The sequence below is a fragment of the Diceros bicornis genome, chromosome 10, assembly GCF_020826845.1.
Source record: "Diceros bicornis minor isolate mBicDic1 chromosome 10, mDicBic1.mat.cur, whole genome shotgun sequence".
Lineage (NCBI taxonomy): Eukaryota > Metazoa > Chordata > Mammalia > Perissodactyla > Rhinocerotidae > Diceros > Diceros bicornis.
The window spans coordinates 73,801,642-73,820,936 of NC_080749.1; the positions used below are offsets into that span (position 1 = coordinate 73,801,642).

The 19,295-nt window shown below is 39.1% G+C and overlaps 1 protein-coding gene and 1 long non-coding RNA gene across 6 annotated transcripts in view; one reads left to right on the forward strand and one right to left on the reverse strand.

Annotated features, from left to right (window-relative positions):
- Positions 1-19,295, forward strand: part of SLC39A10 (solute carrier family 39 member 10) — a 118,143-nt gene that overhangs the window by 39,666 nt on the left and 59,182 nt on the right. The window lies entirely within an intron of this gene.
- On the reverse strand, positions 7,376-19,293 carry LOC131410931 (uncharacterized). The gene is made up of 3 exons (XR_009221439.1): positions 19,036-19,293; positions 9,731-9,835; positions 7,376-7,509 (listed from the first exon to the last, which is right to left on the reverse strand). It is a non-coding gene; the product is annotated as an uncharacterized LOC131410931 (long non-coding RNA).

The following is a 19,295-nucleotide window of genomic DNA, read 5'->3' on the forward strand; positions in this document are numbered from 1 at the left end:
TTCTTATTTTGAAAAACAGTTATTTTTCAATAAAAGTATTATTTATATTAATATATAAGGAGTTTCTTATTTTTATTTTTAAAGGAATAAATATATTTAAATTTTTAATTTTTAGTTTCTAAAATGGTAAATATTTATAGATATGACTCACACAGACAAATGTACTTTGCAGTCTTCAATAGTTTTAAGAGTGTAAAAGGATCCTGAAACCGAAAAGTTTGAGAACTACCTGGTTTAGACTAATCAAAAATTTACCATTTGGGGCTTAGCTTCAGCCTCCCCTGTGTACATGATTTTATGTTGTCTCAATAAAATCAAGATTCTATTAACAGGGAAATGAGGGGAGGGGAGTAGTTAATGGCTTGATTAGACAGCAATGATCTGCCACAGTTAAGCCGAAGGAGAATTTTTCCAGCAGCATGTGGCAATCAGCAAACTGTGACCTGTCTTTGGGAAATGTTGGCAAAGGGTTTTCAGGTCTCGGGTACAGGGATCTCATATTGCAGCACTCCTGCACTGCCAGATTATAGAGGAAAGCTTTCTTCAAAAGCTGTACATAGGAAGTGGACAGAGGCAGTTAGCGGCCTTTCATGCCCATTGGGGATCAACCTGAGTCTCTGGCCTGGCCCCCAAAAACAATGGTATTTTTTGCTCCAAGCTGAGGATACTTCTTTCTTTCCCAGGGAACACAAAAACAATAACATCCCATATCACTGTCTATACCAGGACTGAAGGTTTCAGCTGTACCTGGGCTCACCTCCAGGCTCCACAGGTCAGCCAAGGCTGTTTGATTGATGGATTGGTAATTATTCAGCAAAAGTAAAGCAGTGATGGTAAAGGGAGCAGTAGAAACAGAATCAAACAATATTTGTATGAGATAGAGAGGATCATGATGGTCGAGGAAACAGTCATGGGCATGTGCAAGGATCCTACTGGATGGCTGAGGAAATTATAAGGCTCTTAACCATGATGGACGACACAATAGAAACCACAAGAGTAGGGTTTAAAATGAGGGTTTCTCCTTTGGATGTACTGTGTTCAATATCTCTGAAAGTCTTTAGGTAGATATGTCCACTCAGCAGTTGGAAATATGGTCTGACCTTTAAAAGAGAGACTGGGCTTGGGCCGGCCCTGTGGCTTAGCGGTTTAGTGCGTGCGCTCCGCTGCTGGCGGCCCGGGTTCGGATCCCGGGTGGGCACCGACGCACCGCTTCTCCGGCCATGCTGAGGCCGTGTCCCACATACAGCAACTAGAAGGATGTGCAACTATGACATACAACTATCTACTGGGGCTTTGGGGAAAAAAAATAAAAAAATAAAAAAATAAAAATTATATTAGAGAGATTGGGCTTAGAATTCAGATCTTGGAGTGTTCAACATAAAGGTCATAGTTGAAGCTGTAGGCATTGGTGAGATTTCTTTCCCCCTGAGAGATAATATAATGACAAAGCAGTCAAAGGTAGAAACTTAGGACATATCACTTAAAGGATGAGAAGAAGAGGAATGATCCAGTATTAGAAATTTGAAAAGAGTATTAGGAAGAAAACACAGAGAAGGTATTATTGAAGAGGCTAAAGGGAGAGAGAGTTTTCACAAGGAAAAGATTATTGTACAGTGCAGGATGAAGATTGTAAAAAGGAAATAAGACTTGGCAAATAAGGAATCAATGATGACTTAAAAAAAATAAACTATTTTTAGAACAGTTTTAGACATACAGAAAAATTGTAGATAGTACAGAGTTTCTATATACCCAACACCAAGTTTCTCATATTAACATCTTACTTTGCTTTGATATATTCGTTACAATTAATGAACCAATATTGATACACTATTAACTAAAGTCCATAGTTTATTCAGATTTCCTTAGTTTTAACCTAATGTCCTTTTTCTGTTCCATAATCCCATCCAGGTTATCACATTACATTTAGTTGTCATATCTTCTTAGGTTCCTCTTGGTTGTGCCAGTTTCTCAAATTTTCCTTGTTTTTGTTGACCTTAACAGTTTGAAGAGTACGGGTCAGTTATTTTGTAGAATGGTCCTGATGTTTTTCTCATGATTAGACTAGGATTGCGGGTTTTAGGGAGGAAGACCACAGAGGTAAAGTGCCATTTTAATCACGTTACATCAAAGGTATATATTTATCAACATGATTTATCACTGTTGATATTGACCTTGTTCACCTGGCTGAGTTACCGTTTGGCAGGTGTCCCCACTGTAAAGTTACTCATTTTTTCCCCTTCCCATACTGCACTCTTTGAAAGGAAGTCACTATGTGTAGCCCACACTTAAGGTGGGGAGCTGGAGTACCTACATAAATTATTTGGAATTCCTCTGCATGGGATATTTGTCTGTTCTCCCCCATTTTTAAATTGATTTAATCATTTATTTATATCAGTATGGACTCCTGGATATTTATTTTATACTTTGGGTCGTAATACAAAACTGTATTAATTTTGTTGCTCAAAGTGTTCCAGTTTTGGCCATTGAGAGCACTTTCAGGGGCTCCTGTGTCTCTTTCACATATCACCATTCAATAATGGCTTTTTTTTTTCTGAGGAAGATTAGCCCTGAGCTAACATCCAATGCCAATCCTCCTCTTTTTGCTGAGGAAGACCGGCCCTGGGCTAACATCCATGCCCATCTTTCTCCACTTTATATGGGATGCCGCCACAGCATGGCCTGACAAGCGGTGTATCGGTCCGAGCCCGGGATCCAAACCCCGGCCGCCAAAGCAGAGCGTGCGAACTTAACTGCTACGCCACCGGGCCAGCCCCAGATAACGACTTTTGAGTGAGCCATTTCACCAGAGTGGGGAACATAGGCATAACACTGTGTTGAGAAGTAAATAAGTAGAAGTAAAGCAGTAAAAACAGTTAAGTAGTGCCTCAAGGGAGGCCTGTTATTTGTCTTTATAAGTCCTTTAGACATTTTAATCTCATAAAAACACAAATAGATAAAACTCTTGGCTGTGCCATGAAAATCCTCAAAGCATTGAAAAAAAAAAACCCAGAATGATCAAATTGGATGAACACTGAGGATGTCACTTAAAATTTATATCTGAGGAGACTGAGAAAATAGTTACTGCCTGTTCTTACTGCTTTTATATTTGGTGTACACTAATTTTTTCTTTTAACCAAGAGTAACGTGGTAAACGTTAATTATAATGTGAGTGTGCCAGAATTTCTGATGTACTCAAAACTTCTCTGTGAATGCCAGCAGTGCAGGATTATAGAGAAAATGACTTGATTTTAGGTCTTATTTTAATTCCTGCAAAGACTTGATCTTTAGAAATGCTATAAAAATGTTTTCCAACGAATAGGTAACTTTTCTCACAGTGAATATCTTCTAGCAGTAAAGCAATTTAAAAATATTTAGAAGACAAAGGTTGCAATCATTTTGTTCTCTGGTCATTTCGTCATTCGAATTAACTGAGGAAGTTCTAAAATTTTACAGGAGGCAAAAGAAGCAAGAGGGTTGGAGGTGTTGTTTGATAGGTGTGGACAGGTTAAAGATGAAGAGACAAAATTAATTCATAACTCCTCCCACACATACTATTATCAGCCACGTTTCATGTACCGGGTCCAGGGCACTCATTTCCAGCAGCCATTTCACTAGTATTTACTCCATAGCTACTCTGTACCAAGCAATGTGCTAGATGCTGAAGATACTACATTGAACAAGTCACAGTCCTGCAACCAAGCAAGTGCTGAGTATAGGAGACATAGGTTGGGGGTAGATGAGTAAATCACAAGTGCAGTACACTGCAAGCTATGTGCTATATTCGTGAGTGTGTAAGAGGCAGAGCTAACCCAGAATTGGTCTGCGAAGGGAAAGGGGCAGGGAAGCGCCTCATAGTGATGTCTAAACTGAATCCTGAAGGACAAGCAGGAGGTGATCAGAAGGAGGAAGGAGAAATGTGCAGAAGAGAGGAAGCACTTCAAGCAAGGAGAAAAGCACAACATTTGAGGGAGTAACAGGTCTTACAGTATGGCTGGGTCATAGAGTTCTAGACCTGCATTGTCCAGTAGAAGTATAACGCAAATCACCTACGTAATTAAACATTTTTTAGTAGTCACGTTAAGAAAGTAAAAAGAGTCAAGTAAAATGAATTTTAATAATATTTAGCTCAATATATTCAAAATCGTATCATCTCAGCATGTAACCAATATGAAAAGTTATTAGACATGTTTACATTTTTTTGTACCACGTTTGAAAAATCCAATGTGTGAATTACACGTATAGTACGGCTCAATTTTGACTAGCCACATCGCAAGCGCTCTCTAGCCATGTGTGGCTCGTGGCTACTATATTGGACAGTATCATTGTAGAATGAAATAATGAGAGATAAATCTGCAGAGATAATATGGGACCAGATTAGGCAGGATGTTGTTTGTTGCTGAAATTGTTTAACCAAGGTCAATGGGAGGCTTTGAAAAGTTTACGCATGGGAGTAATCTGATCAAATTAGTGATATTCTGACTTTCACTGTGCAGAATAGATTAGAAGTGGGCTAATACGTTTAATTAATACGTTTAACCAGGGGAGGGATCTGGGTGTGATAAGTAGCAGGAGTTGAGAGAGATAAGGAGAGAGTGAAGTGAAAGAGGAGACAAGAATGACTATCTCACTTCTGCTTTTCCCCCCTCCTGGGAGTACAGTAGAACCATTTTGAGAACTAGGGGAAAAAAGAGGAAGAATGGCAGAATTGGGAGACAGTGTGTGCAGTTTGGGACATTTTAAATTATAAAAGTTGCCTATGAGATACCAAGTGGAATGTTCACGTACGACAACAGAGAGAGAGAGATGTCATCAACGTATAGAGAGAAACTGAAGCCCCTGGACTGGATAAAACTACCCAGGGTGAGTGTGTAGAACAGTAATTCTCAATCATGAACTTTTTTATGAGTTACCTGGGAGGTGATTTAAAATGCAGATTTTTGGTCTTCATCCCCAAAATGCTGGTTCACTAGATGAGGGCTAAAAACTGCACTTTTAACAAGAACCCCTAGAGCCTCTGATATTGATGCAAGCTGTCCTTAAAACACTCTTTGACAAACACTGTTGTAGAAGGATAAATAAGAGGACCCAGAAGAAACTGCCTACATGTACGGAAGTTTAGAGAACAAAAGCCCTTGAAGACAGGAAAGGAGCCACTAGAAAGGTTAACGAAAAATCAGTAGAGTGCCGTTTGCTATTAAAAGGAGGGAGAGCCGGATTATTATACCTAAAGGGGACCAAGCCTGGAGGTGGGATAGCTAAGCAGGAACCTTATTTGGTGGGGCAGTTAGCCTGGGAAAAAGGCACTTCTCAAGCTGTATGTCCTCGGCATGTTTTCTTAACCTACCACCAAATCCAAATTCCCCGAGCACTTGAAGGAGGAAGTGGTTAACTGCCTCAAAAGGAGCAGAGAAATCAAACAGAATACTAGTTGAAAGTGACCATCGGATTTAGTAATTAAGGTCATTGCTAGCAATTTGGATGACCTGGTAGGGATGGACCCAATTTCAGCAAGTGAGTTGAGAAACTGGGTCAATTGAGTTGTTTAAAGAAGTCTTTTTAAGAATCTTGGCTATGAGAGGGAGGAAAGAGAAGGCAGAGTGCATAGAAATACTAAGAGCTGCATGCCCTTCTTCTGAATTTGTCCAACCTTGTTTCTATTGTGTGGGTTGATTCAATACCGTAAACCCAGGAAAACCCTGGAATCTCTGTCTATGCTTCATAGAATACAGTTATTAGATAATATTGTACTTACACATTCAAATAAGTCAGATGATGTTCAGTTATACTATCACCTCTTCTAATTTTTGGAATGGATAAGCCACCTTGCAGAATAACTGTGGCTATTTACTGACGGTTTGAAAGAAGTGCCAACCTATGGTAGGTTGGGGTTAGATGAGGGAGACAAAAAAGGAGAAGAAACTGGAATCTTGAAGCTGAATTTCCCAGTCTCCTCCTTACCTTTCCTCTCCTGGCCAATCATGTATCATTGGCGGGGCTCGCCTCCCCAGCCCTAAACTGATAAGATTCTACCATCCCTTAATGATGGTTAGTTCGCAGGTCGGTTCATCCATCTCTGATAAAGAAGAGCTTATGAGAACTTCACTGTTACAGTCATTTTGTATTAGCTGTTACCTCCTCTCTACCCCTCACCACCACTCCCATTACCAGGTTAATCTAAAACTGACTATTAGTCACCAAACTTATTATTGACCAGTGTTGAGTACTAGTTTAAATACTGCACAAATGCAGTATCTAAAAGATGTGCTTTGCTTCCACTATGAATGTGGAATGCTACAAAGTGTAAAATTCAAACAAATTCAAATAAAATAAAATATAAATAGGAGCATTAGAGCTTCATTTCTAAACATAGTCAAAAATTCAATTGGGTTAAATGCAAATTAGTTATTTTTTTGTTTCCTCCAAAGAGAGTTGGTCTGTTTTGGAATGGAGCCAAATAATTTTAAAGTCACATGTGCATCACTTTCAAGGCATGCCCAGTTTGCCCCACACATGACCAATCTAACTATTTAAAAAAAACAAGTGCCAGGCAAAGGAATGACAGCTTTATCTTGGCTCATGTCACTACTGATACATTTTGGTTATCTCAGATCTATGCCAGCTACAAAGCTATTGTTCTATATTTCAAGTTCTTAGATAAAATATAGAGGAAAAAATTACCAACTACTTCTGAAACCTTATTTCCAAAATTACATTTAAAAACTCTCGATTTATAAACTCATTTATGTGCTATAATTTGGTCTAATTCCTTGAACATTACAGATACTAGGTAGTATATCTGTCTAATTTGCATTTATTGCAATGCTTTATTTTTTTACTGTTATTATGGAAGTTTTAAAACACAAAAGTAGAGAAAATAGTAAAATGAACACCCATATCACTATTACCCACCTTCAACAATTCACATATGAATAATCTTGCATCACCTATACACTCCCACTGGACTATTTTAAAGCAAATCTCAGACATTTTATTTTATGCATAAATACTTCAGTATATATCTCTAAAACATAAGGACTTTTTTTAAAGTACAATACTATTATCACACATTAAAAAATTAATAATTCCTATCAAATATCCAGTCAGCATTAAAAATTTCCTGATTGTCTCATACTTTTCACAAATTTCACATGATCCTTACCTCTAATAGGTTATCTTCTCTGCTAACTTGCTACATCTTGTAAAGAGTATATAAAATCTATAAAGACTTTGATTTATTTATTGACCACCTTTTATAAATACATTTACTTTTGAAGATTTTTTTTTTGTCTTTGGGAAGAATGTTTTTTTCCAATAATTCACTAAAATATGAATGGCCAGTCGGGGGGCTTCACGGGAGTGCAACCTGTGCAGTCACATAGGACCCCACGCTCAGAAGGGCCTGTGCTTGGTTTGTTGCTCTGCTGTTGCCGTCTTGTAATTCTTAATTCTTTTGGTCAGGGATCCCATGTTTTCATTTTGCACTGGGACCTACATGCTAAGCAGCTGGTCCTGTGAGCAGTGTAAAAGTTTGGGAGAAAAGACATGGCTCCCTGTTAACATCTCAAGCGAGTTCACATATTTATTAGAATCTACCTGAATCTCCTACCTATATCCCTATCAGGAATATTAAAATCTGACTGCATTTCAAGTCACTGACTAAAGCACTTTTGGCCAAGCAGTGTCTTTTTTGAATAGCACTTCTTTAAAAAGTGGGAGTAGGGGTCGGCCCGGTGGCGCAAGCGGTTAAGTGCGCGCGCTCCGCTGCGGCGGCCCGGGGTTCGCTGGTTCGGATCCCAGGCGCGCACCGACGCACTGCTTGGCAAGCCATGCTGTGGCGGCGTCCCATATAAAGTGGAGGAAGATGGGCACAGATGTTAGCCCAGGGCCGTCTTCCTCAGCAAAAAAAGAGGAGGATTGGCGGATGTTAGCACAGGGCTGATCTCCTCACAAAAAAAAAAAAAAAAAAGTGGGAGTAGGTTTGAGGATACTTTTATGCAGATTTAATATTTCTCTGTTGACTTTCAATAATAATGTAAGATTTGGGTGGAACAACAGTGCCTGTATATAGTAAACGCTATAACTGCTTGTTATGATTATTATTATTATTAGACATTTTTATCATGTAGCATTGTGTTATTTAGTATCATTTAATATCTTGGCTCTTGGTGTAGCTTTTAGACAAGAAGACTTGAAATACCTCAAGACATTTTGACAGATACTAATTAGGAACATAATTCAAAAAAGATTATTTTCTAGGTGATCATGATAATTTTCCAATCTGATCTTCATTTCAGTAGCAAAAATACCACCTGGTCTGACACAGGCACTCTAGGCCTCTGAACCACTTTAGTGTCACACACACAGATTTCCCAACTTCTAGGCTTTCTGACCTTGTCTTTCAACCTTCATTAAAAGTCCTAATGGACATAATTATATATTGGATCTAGAATTTAATTTGAGGGACCCATTCTCTAGGATCTAGTCTTTGATCTAGTCTTTGGATGGACTGGCTAATTCTCCAGGGGTTTCATACAGCAGAGTAATTGGAAATTTTGATAATTCTATTGATACCTAATTTCCATTTCCTACTCCCTTCTATCTATACAGTTATGAAAGGAAAATTGGGACATACAAGACAATACAAGTGATTCATAACATTTCTCTTTGATGATAGCAAAGATGCAAATATTCCCCAAGTGGGGTTCTAATTTAACAAAAATGTTTATAAAAGAAAACAAACTATCTCTGCTTAAGAGCTTGGTTATTTTGCAATCAATATCAACTGGAAGGGTCAGGATACATTCCATTTATATTTATAACATGGCTAATAAATCAGGTATCCTAACATAAATTGTGAAGAACGGGGAAACATACAGGAAGAGACTCATGCTAGAACTATACTCAAAAGTAGCCACTCTTTTTCATGTGAATTATACAGAGTTGAAGAAAAGAGTAATAGTCACACATGCATACATACGATTCAATGTAAAGATATTTATAATGTTTGTTGTGGACTCTTTCTGCCCTTAGAGGATAAAAGGCTTTCATGTTCTGGGTCTCCTGGGACACAGCCCACATACAAGATAGAACTGGAGACACGTGGTTTTGGTACTCCTGGTGTACCTGGTGTAGAAGCCTCAGTTTACCTGTGCCTCCAAAGAGCCAGGGGAAGTGTGAATGGAGGGGATTTGGTCTTGGAGGTGTATAAAGCTGGAAGTGCCATTCTAATAATTCAGCCACCGCTATCTTTATAGCATCAGAAGAACATTTTTGTTGGCAAAAACAGAATTTTCGAATTTAGCAAGTACATTTTCTTCTCTATCGCAAACATATGCGCACGCACACACAGGATAAATATCTTAGTGTTTTAAGATCAAGGGCTTTGACCTTGGACATGTGTTGGAACTTTAGCTGGTGTCCCCAACTGGGCAGGTCACATGTCTTTTCTGTTGCTGTTTTCTTATCAGTAAAATGGATGTAATAAGAGTACATAGGGTTATTGTGAGGATTAAATAAGATAATGTATGTAAAACACTTAGGAAAGTTCTGACACACAGTAAAGATTTCATAAATGTTCATTAGTGTAGTAGTAACAGTACTATAATAGAGAAGCTCCAAAATGCTGATAACCCCCCAAATCCCACTACTATTAATGTAGTTTACAAACTACTTCTACGTGTTTATTTCTCCAAACACAGCATCTCATTATATGTCCTATATTATGTTATACCTGGTGTTCCATTCATTCAAAACAGAGCCCTTGAGGGCACTATGTTGGGCCTTGAGTGGGCCTTGCTGGTGACTACAACTTCCATGGCCCCTTGTCCTGAGGAGTCTGTTAGGGACAAAACATAAAGACACACACACAGGGAGAGAGAGAGAGAGAAGTTAAAACTGTGATGAGAGCCATAAAGGAAAGAGACAGAATACAATGAGAGAGAATCATGGGGAGTTAGAGTAGGGGAAGAGAGGTTTCTTTGAGAAAGCAAAACCTAAAGGATGAGAAAGTTTCAGGTATCTAGATTATCATTTTCATCTGCAGAACATTCTACTGTATAAACACACCATGAAAATTACTTTTTTTCCCCAAGAAAAACAAATTTCTGATCAAATGTAATTAATGCTGGAAAATCAACAGTGATAGTCTGTAGGCAGTACTTGATGGAATTCCATTGTAGTCCATACTAACAACTTTTTGCTCGGATAAACGATGATGGTGATGATGACGGGGACAGCAACCTTGTTACTATTGATTAGACCTTGTTAGATGTCAGGAACTTTGCAAAGCATTTTGCCTACATTATCTCATTACTTGTATCAGTTCATTTAATCTTAAAAGCAATCCTGGTGTTCTTCTGGTCAACCATGGCAGCTGGAACGTGTGTTTATTTTTGCTCCTTCACTAAAACTCACAAAAATGGTATTAAGAAATAACAAGATAGGGCCGGCCCCGTGGCTTAGCGGTTAAGTGCGCGCGCTCCGCTACTGGCGGCCCGGGTTCGGATCCCAGGCGCGCACCGACGCACCGCTTGTCCGGCCATGCTGAGGCCGCGTCCCACATACAGCAACTAGAAGGATGTGCAACAATGACACACAACTATCTACTGGGGCTTTGCGGGGAAAAAAAAAAAAGCAGGAGGATTGGCAATAGAGGTTAGTTTTTGCTGAGGAAGAGCCGGTCTTCCTCAGCAAAAAGAGGAGGATTGGGATGGATGTTAGCTCAGGGCTGATCTTTCTCACAAAAAAGAAATAACAAGATACATCTATAAATACAGACAAGATAATATTCAAGAGTAACGAATCATTTTTGGAAGATGGAAATGGAACGGTCAACTATTTCCTCTGGGAACTTAGTCCCTGGAAATGGGAATGGCGGAGAGAAGGAAGCCCACTGGTGCTCTAGCGCTCTAGAAACACTAGAGAATTGAAAGCCCTGGGCCCTTGAGAAAGGAGGTAAAGTGTGTGCCTAGAAACAAGAGGATATTTGGAAATTTATGTAAGGAGCAGACTCCTCGATTTCTCAGATTATGATTATGCGTATTTAAGAGAGTTAAAGACTGATCTTCCTCATTGAAACTCAATAGCAGATACCTAAGATTGATGAAATGGCAGGATAAGCATATCATTTTAAAATACAAATCCTTGGGGAAAAGCTAGAATAATTGCATTTTGTTTTGGGGAAGAAGACCCAGAGTCAGACTGCTGATTTTATTCTATTTTAATTTTTTTTAATGTGATTAAATATACATAACAAAATGTACCATTTTAGCCATTTTTAAGGTATAATACTCAAGCAAAGAAGTTTTATTGACTTGTATTTATCAGTAGATGAAACTGAATCCACTTAAAATTTTCACTTTTTTTTTCTGGCTACTGAGATATCATATAATAAAATTGAATAAATTTAATCATTGTATCTTTTATTGCGGTAAAATATACATAACATAAAATTTACGTTTAACCATTTTTAAGTGTATTGTTAAGTGGCATTAAGTACATTCACAATGTTGTGCAACCCTCATCGATATCCATTTGCAAAATTTTTTCTTCATCCCAAATAGAAACTCTGACCCATTAAACATTAACTCCCCATTCTTTCTCTCCCTCAAACTCCGACCCTCCAAGTCCCTGGTAACCTGTGTTGTAGTAATTTCTGTCTCTATGAACTTGCTTATTCAAGGTGTCTCATATCAGTGGAATCATAAAATATTTGTTTCTATCTGACTTATTTCACTTAGCATAACGTTTTCAAGATTCATTCACGTTGTAGCATGTACTTCTATTTGAATTTTAAAGCTAATGTTAATGTACTACCTTGATAAAAATAGAAATTAAAACAAACAGAACTCTGCAAAGTATTGCCCATTCTATAGGTATTTAAAACAAAGCTGAATGATCAGGTTAAGAAGGGGCTTTCAAGGCCACAGCTAGTAAGTAAAGCTGAGGTTCCAGTTTGATCCTATCTCCTTGACACTTCTCAAATCCAACAATTTCTCTTTATCTCCAATGACTTCTCACATGGATTATTGCTATAATAGCTTCCTAATCATATTAGTTTTCTATTGCTGCTATAACACATTGCCTCAAACTCGGCAGCTTAAAACAGTAAAAATTTATTATCTTACAGTTCTGTAGGTCAGAGGTCTGACACAGGTCTCACTGGGCTAAAATCAAGGTATCTGCAGGGCTGCATTCTTTCTGGAGGCTCTAGGGAGGGACCCATTTCCTTGCCCTTTCCAGCTTCTAGAAGCCGCCCACATTCTTTAACTTGTGGCTTTCTGTCTCCAGCAACATTGCATCTCTCTGATCACTCTTCCACAGTCACATCTCCCTCTGACTCTCCTCTTCTGTCTCCTTCCACTTTTAGGGACCCTTGTGATTAAATTGAGCCCACCTGGCTAATTCAGGATACTCTCATCCCAGAGTCAGCCCATTAGCAACCAAATTCCATCCCCAATTTCAATTCCTCTTTGCCAGGTAAACTAACATATTCTCTGGTTCCAGAGACTAGCATGTGGACTTCTTTGGGGATACCATTGTTCTGCCCACCTAACTAATCCTATTGTCCATTTCCTGTGATCATGCCACTTGCCTGCTTAAAATCCTTCAGCAGCTCTTACTGCCCTCAGGGTAGCATTTAGACTCTATATATGATACACAAAGGCTCTGCTTACCCGTCCTGTCTCTCTCTCCCAATCCCCTATGCCCAAAACACACACCAACACTATGTGTTTTACTTCCCCAAACTGAGAACCCCACTTCCACTCACTTTATTCCTCTGCTTTAGTTGCTCTGCCTCCTGCTCTTTACCTGGCTCTCCCCTACTCATTCTTCAAGTCAGACCTTGGATGTCATTTCCTTTTGGAAGCCATTTTTGGCCTTTGCTGTCATAGCAACCCATACCTATCTCTAACATAGCACTCGCCACTCTGTACTGTAATTGCCTCTTTTTTTTTCTTGTAAGGAAGATCAGCCCTGAGCTAACATCCATGCCAATCCTCTTTTTACTGAGGAAGACTGGCTCTGGGCTAACATCCATGCCGATCTTGCTCCACTTTATGTGGGACGCCACCACAGCATGGCCCGACAAGCAGTGCGTCGGTGCGTGCCAGGGATCCAAACCGAGGCCGCCAGCAGCAGAGCGCACACACTTAACCCCTACGCCACGGGGCCGGCCCCTGTAATTGCCTCTTTAACTACCTCTCCAACTGGACTGTAAGCTACTTAGAGGCAAGAATCATATTTGTTCACACTCATATCCCAGCTACTTAACATAGTGGCTTGCAGGTAAAGGAACACAAACTTTTGCTCGAAGATATTTCCATCCCTTAATACTTTCATTTGTTTCTTTTTTCCAAGGTAGACTTGGCAGAGGATGTAGATTCACATAAATCTAATGTTGAAGTGTACCTTTAATTCCCTAAATGAATTTCACTTTAAATCTGCTGGGATACATTTGTCTGCACCTGACCAGTTCTTCATCGATTAGCACATTAGTAGCTCATATTTACATGACTATGTACGACGTCATTAACATACACTTGATTCTGCCTAATTTTTAATACAACTTTACTGGTATATATAAACACTTGAACAACTACATCAAATCACCATAAAGAGAGGAAAGCTTTCAACTAAATGTGTAACCAGATTGGATAATTAACATTCTAATTTAAGAGACTAGAATAAACATCTCTTTGGAATTGATTCAAGCTAGTCAAGCTGAAAGATAAACCAGAAAAGAGCAAATGTTCACATTATAAGTATCTTGAAATGTTTTTATTCTATTCTTTATTCTATTTAAAATTTCCATTGACCTGCAACATTTACAGATTGGGAAGCCACCAGTTTATGGTTCTATTAATTTTTTTTTTTAATTACCAACTTTTGCAGAGAAAGTAACATAGATATCTTCACAAAAATCGGGACCTGCGCATAGTCTTGACATAAAGGAAAGGTAATATAAGGGTTAAGAGCATAGCCTCCAGAGCCAGACTGCCTGGACCAGGATCCTGACTCTGCCACATGCTACGTAACCACCTCAGTTTTCTTCATCTGTGAAATGGGCATAATACTACCTACCTTACAGGGCTGTCATGGGAATAAAATGACTTATCCTATTTAAAGCATTTAAAATGGTGCCTGGCACATTTTAAACCATACACCTTCATGTGGTTAGGGTAGAAAGACTGTGAACATAACTGCTTAGAGAAATCATTGGAGACTGTAGGTGAGATCATCAAGTGTAGTAGGTTGCTAACTATTGGGCAGTGTCAGAATCATTCTTCACAAAACATCAGGAAGTTTCTAAAACTTCTCTAAAGATGTGTGCTGGTGAGAAAAGGTGGTTTATGGGATTTTATAAAGAATGCAAAGATATTAGTAAATTATTTTAGTAAAAATAAAATATGATTTGAGCTTTACTTAGAAACAGTGCAAGAAAAATTCAGAAATCTCTACAAGCTACTCTTGTTTTGATAATTCATTTATTGCCTCCCCTAATATTTAGAATTTAGCAGCATTCTTACTGTCAAATTTTTAATAAATAAAGGTAAGCAATATTTGTTAAGATAAACCAAGTGTGTCTTGATTTTAGGAGATACTTGATTGCTTTCCGAAATGTCAGCTGTGTAATGGGTCTCATTATTAATTATCTTGGAAACCCTAGGCAAAATTTGAAATTTGCTCTCATATGATGACATTTTAAAATGAATTTTAAAAATGAGCTTATTCATTTTAACCAGTTAAACTAACGAACCTGTTTTTAAAATTATTTACATGGTAACTTATTGCAAATTCATTTCCACGTTGATAATGGTCCTCAAATTGAAGTGTAACCATCCACAAATACTCTTCAAATTTGCAATATTCATGTGGATATTTGTTACTTTTTTTTATTCCTTTGGACTAGGAGTTAAAGTTCGGAAAGTTGATTTCTGCTGTGCCTCCAGAGTTCCAAAAGACCCAAAATGGCTGCCTATTGGCATCTAGGCCCCATGGTTGATACAAGTGGCTGCTTACCAAGCCTACTGTTTTTCTTCATCTTAGTATTCTGTGAGTGAACAAGGCTGGCTAGAAGCAAGATTAAGAAGCTGGCAATTTATCTAGTTTTCCTTCTGTCCTTTCTACCACACTACCATTAGGAATCTAGATAACCATGTTTTCTCCCTACTTAAAACTTCCTCTTCAGAAAAGACCTGAAAAAATACACTCTCACAGCAATATAAATAAGTAATACAATGGCAGTAACTTCCCTAGGGGTCAAAGTTCCTTGGTTTCAAGGCCTAGGAACGACGTTCTAAATGTGGAACTCCAGGGATTGGTGAGCACAATAGAGTAGGTTTGGGGTGAGAAGCCTTCCGGGCACCATCATGTGGGCAAATGTGTGGTCTGCCTGTCATCCTGGCTCCAGCTCTGAGCTTCTTGCTTTTGTTCATTCTTCTGAGTAGGTCTTCCTCTTTCCTCTAGGCTAGACTTCATTCTTATTTTCAAAAGGACTTGCCATGGCAAATCAGAGCCTCTCCCTTACTGTCTTTCTTCCAGTGGGGCTGTCTAATGCTAAAGGCCTTTTGTTTGTATTATGATGAATTGAAACTAAGGGATCTGGCTAGTTTAATGTTAGCATCATCTAGGCAAATCACACAGAAGTTAATTTTTCCACCATGGGTGGAGAGTTGCTTGAATTGTTTGGTTTCATTTCTCCAATCTATTTTTCTTTCTGCAGATAGCCTGCAACTCATTTTATTGCATCAGCCTACCAAAACAGAATGATCTCACTTAACAGTCACATCAGTCAAATTTGTCTCTCAACAGGGTAGGACTCTGGGGTAGGACTCACCTCTCCCTGGCTTTGTGTACTCTCCTCAAAGTGGTGGGCTCTGTGGAAGAAGGTGGCCTTCTCAGTTACACGAGTCCTGCTCTTTAGAAAGGGGTGCAAGGGCAGCTGTGATCCTCCAAGGAGAACGTCCATGCAAGCTCCCAAGGCCTATTTATCTTAATTTTAGGAACAGCAGCTTAGATGAGACGGTGGAGACAGTTTCTCAAGGGATCAGAAAAAGACTGCCCCACAGGCCCCACTTCCCATCCTGACCATGGGCTTGACATGTTAAATGCCACAAAGAACAGGAACGCAATGTACCTTTTACATTTCTCTGGCTTCAGATCTGGAGGTGGGGCCTCAATCTCCAGGCTGAAATACAGTCTCTAAAAGTAAATAGGCAGTTGTCAACTTTGAGGCCTAGGTTTAGAATATTCTTTTCCCAATTCTTTAACACCTATTCCTCGTACTTGGTACCCTCCACCTTAGGGCTATATATCAGTATAATTTAGTCTTCCTTGTACTCTTGCCTCTAAATATAAACTTGTCTGAACCAAACTTTTCTGGCCATGTAAAAATCAAAGTTTAAATGGAACATGAATTTCAGGAGGTTTCTCTATCTTTGGCTATTACTAACCTTGATTCATGGAAAGAACAACTGAGTTTGAAAGGTCTGATTTCTTAGAATCAGTTACATTCTTTATAAATTTAATTAAAGGTTCTTAACTTTGCTGTGGATGATGACATTTTCTCCTCTATTAGAGGGAAAACCAAGTTTATGACATGGACTTCCTTTAGTCACAACCAAAGACTAAGGTATGAACTGTGGTTCTTATTTCCTTTATTTATTGTAGCTGGTTCTTTTCTGATCCTCTGACGGGCAAAAAAGGCCATTGGGTTTATTATATCGTGCCTCACAAAGGTAGACTGGTCATGCTTAAAGTTTTAGATATGCGAAATAAAACTGTTACTGAAGCAGTGTGAATAAGCAAAACCAATGAAAGGTAAACCATTTACACATAATTCAATACTTGTTTTCCCCTCAGATATTGCAAATCATCTATACTGTTTTTATAGTTCAGATGAGCTTCTTCATGAATCAAATGAGGTGGCTAGAAAAAAAGTCTGACCCTTTCAGAAAGTTCTGAGTCTAACCTATCAGAAATTCCTTACCCTGACAACTTCCTTGTATATAAAACTGGTAAAAATAAAACATACATTATAGTGATATTTTTGCTGCACTCTCCACCGTTTAACTCAGCAGGTAATTTTGAGTAAGCCTGCAAGTCATTTTCTTAGCTTCCTTTTCCCAAGAGGACAAGTAATAGACTAGTTTGCAGCTCAATCATTTGCCCTACCTAGTAATGTTGCTCTAAGCCCTGCCCTCATCACTGCATATACTTGATCATATGTGAATGTTTGGGTGAGTATATAAAAGTGGTAGGAGACATGGTCTGTTTTCAAGTAGCTTACCCTATAGTTTTATGCGGGAATAATATTTAAAATATGAAACAATTAGTAAAGCATAGGCACTAACCAGTTAGAATGGAAGTCCTTGATATGAGTTGGGTCCTGCAGGTTTCCTTCTTAGCCAGGTATTAACACTTTAGTTCCTGAAATGTGGGAGGTCTGGGGAATCCTGAGAGAATGGGCTGGTATAGGGGTGGGAATCACGGGGGAATCTGACTCTGAGATGCAACTGTTGACCAATGTGTATGGAAGTATTTCAATATTTGATCAAAACTAAAAAGCAGTGTGGGTGCGGGTGCCCTAAAATATAAGGAATGTATGTGTTACATCTTATTGATATTTAGAAGAAAGGTATTGCATATATTTTAAAGGTGCTGGTCATAATGTGTTCAATAAAATAATTATGAGCATTAAAATATCAGGGTATTTGGAAGCTTTTTAAGCTTTGGACCCAAAAGACGTACTATATTGATTTTATGAAATCTAAGGACTTTAGTTCTGATTTTATGAAACCTAAGGACTTTAGAATAAATTTAGACCAATTCTCTTAATTTATCCCTGAATCTGAGGACCATGGTCATTGTCTCCCACAGTTAGTGACAATGGTGAGACTTGAAGCTAGGACTCAGATTTTATCTCTTTTCTCTACACCTTTGGACTTCTCCCTTTGCCTAATAGCAGCTATGGAAACCAGCAGGAGTGAGGTCAATGGATTTGCTTATCCAAACAAAAAAAAGGGATATGAGAAGCTTAGTATCCTGGCAGTCAGTAGGCATTTATTAAGCACCTAAAAGATGTTCTTGCAGAGATAAAAAACAAAAACAAAAACAAAAGCAAAGCAACCTTCCTTCATGAAGTTATATATGCAGAATAGCAGGAATATGGAGTGATACTAACTGGGTTTGGATCCCAGCTCTCCTCCCTACCTGTTCTGTGATCTTAGTCAAGTTACTTAACTTGTGCCTCAGTTTCCTGGGGTAGGATAACAATACCTACCTCACTGTATTATCAGGATGAAATTAATACATATGTAAAGCACTTAGGAAGTACCTGACACAGTAAAGTCTGCTATTACTATTGTTCATGGTTTTATGCACACTGCTAGACATCAATAAGGCACCTCCAGAACTCACTCTATTAAGTAGATTCTGGCTGGATACAGAAACAGGCCCACCAGACAATACAGATAAGCCTCACCATGGAGATTAAATAAGTGTCAGGAAACAGAGCAATGGAGCAAAGGGAAGGTGTCCAGAGCCACCATTTACAAGAAAGTATGGATTGTGAATTACGTAATAACAGGGGAGGAGACAATTCAGGCGGCAGGTATGGTGGGAGCAAAAGAACGGGAGCAAGAATGAGCACGACGTAGGCAGGAGTCCATGGAATTGCTTGTCTGGACAGGGAGTTTTTGCCGTTGGGTGTTAAGAAATAATCAATGAATTAAGCAGTAGGAAGTGCTGGCAATCCTTGGAAAGTTGCCAAAAGCCTGAAGCATTCCTCTAAGCGCGTGACATGCTCTCTGGACTCAACTTTTTCTTTTAGGCTTGGAAGGCTCACGGGAAGTCTGCTTTACAATAACCGGGGAGGGGAGGAACGACTATGCCCAAGACCTCGCGCTTAGCCCTAAATAAATATTAGTTCCTTTTTTGCCCTAAGAGAGTGGACGGTTACTTAAACAAAGGGGAGGGGTTACATTAATGTACATGTGTAACTCATGTACAGATAAGATAAACATTCTAACTTACCAATTTGAAAGCTTTTGGCTAAAGCATTTTGCCTTAGAGCTTCGATTACTCATCCGCCTCCCCGGGGCCGCAGCAACCGACAAGCGAAGCCGGGAGGAAAGGCGATGGGTACAGGGCGCTCCACGCATGCGTTAGAAGCCGCCCCAACTCCCCCGCGGCGCCCTTTCTTGGAACAAAACTAGCACCGAGCCTCGGAGCTCCGCAGTTTGCGTAGATTCGAATTTCCTATTGCTCCGACTGTCCGTGTGAAATCCGCGAGT